We start from the raw sequence: 1,817 nt of genomic DNA, 5'->3' as shown, positions 1-1,817 counted from the left end.
ATGTATGTTGGTTCTATCAGGGCCAACTTAGGCATTGATGATGTCCCCAGTAAGGTCACAATCTTGTAAGAGGGCAAAATCTTGTGTATTAATGTCACATAGATAGAGCCTGCCTAGGATTGTCATCACTTGCCTTGGCTTCAGAGCCTGGCATTTTCCAGGGTGAGTATTCCCTGGGACACACACAGTTGACATTGACAATTTGCACTTCCTGTGAAGGATTTTGTACTCATGTTTTGGTTGTTTTGGGGTAGAGTCTATATAACTAAAGTTGGCTTGCTTTGGACCAGAGGTAATCTTCTTACTTCAGCCTCTAGCACTAGCATTAGAGGCACTAAGCCCAAGGAGGCTTTTCCTGAGAGCTGATGTGATTGGTCCAGTGAGTGTGATTATAATAGAAGTAAATGAACACGCTTTTTCTATCTACAAGATGTATGTGTGTGCATGTGCATAGTGTTGTGTGAGTGTGTGTGTGTGTGTGTGTGTGTGTGTGTGTGTGTGTGTGTGTGTGTGTTCAGAGACCCTAAGGAAAGCAGTCAAAGTAACTTCTAACCTACACAAGAGTTCAAATATGGCTTTTCAGGAGGTTCAGTCATATTATCTAAGTTGCTAGGAGACTATCATTATCTCATGTTGCTTTTTTAATTATTCTGTGAGGGGGAGTATTTAACAAACGAGCTGTGATTTGTTACCTGTTCAGACTCAGGAGTCAGGCCTCCTAAATTTCCATGGAATTCATTAAATTCCAAGTCTTTGGTTTTTACTCTTAACATATTTCAAGGATAACCCTTTATAGGTAGATGATCTGCTCAAGAAAGTATTGGGCCTGCAAACCTTTGCCCATGGATTCTAGAGTCAACCAAAGAAACAGTATCTGAAAATATGGTCCAGCTGCTCCATTATCATTTAGATCCACAGGTGGGTACTCCGAGCTTCTGCCGTGTCTGTTCCTTAAAATGATATTCCCTTGTCCTGGCTTCATCTGAGATGTTACTTCAGGAAATGCCAGGAGGCATTCTTATCCTGTAGTCAGTTTAATTCAGACAAAAGCAATCTTTCCATCCCGACACTTGGCTGGTTACTACTTGTAATTTCATAGTGTAACATTTCATATCCATAAACACTGGTGTGCAGAGATGTGGTCCTTTTAAAATAAAGTCAATACAGCTTGGAAGAATGCATTTCTAACAGTTGGGAAGAGAAATCCCTTTAAAAATATTTATTCAAAATTGTTGATTCACCTTGTGCTAAATTTTTTTTTCTGTGCCCACTGAACCAACTCAGGAGTCTCCAATGTGCTGTGTTTCCTTCTGAAGCCATGGAGTTCCAAGCTGACTAACTTATTGTGGCATCACCCTAGGATCAAGTGAGACCTAAGGGGTCCAGCCTCAGGCAAGATGTCCACACTGATCACGTTCTCCTACCTGGTTTTCAATAACCATTTCTGGTTCTGCTACATCAGATATAGTTGCCTGAAACCCAGTCTAACACAAGATCACAGTCTGAATCTGTGGCCTTCCACACAAAGCAGCTCACCATTGGCAGTGGCAAGTCCATACTTGTCTTGTTTACATCATATAGGATACTCGCAGTGATGTACTACCAACCAAGTGCCTCTCTCTCTCTCTCTCTCCTCTCTCTCTCTCTCTCTCTCTCTCTCTCTCTCTCTCTCTCTCTCTCTCTCTCTCTCTCTCTCTCAGCTCTAACTAGAGTTGGCCTTCTTCTGCACTCTGGGAGGGGGAGGTCAGGCAGCATGTCTTGGCTTCTAGAAACCACACTGTGTGTTGCTGTTTGTATAATCCAGTCTCTATGGACTC

Source organism: Mus musculus, chromosome 8 (assembly GCF_000001635.26).
Source record: "Mus musculus strain C57BL/6J chromosome 8, GRCm38.p6 C57BL/6J".
NCBI classification, from domain to species: Eukaryota; Metazoa; Chordata; class Mammalia; order Rodentia; family Muridae; genus Mus; species Mus musculus.
The sequence above is the reverse complement of the archived record's forward strand: the minus strand, read 5'-3'. Positions refer to the sequence as shown.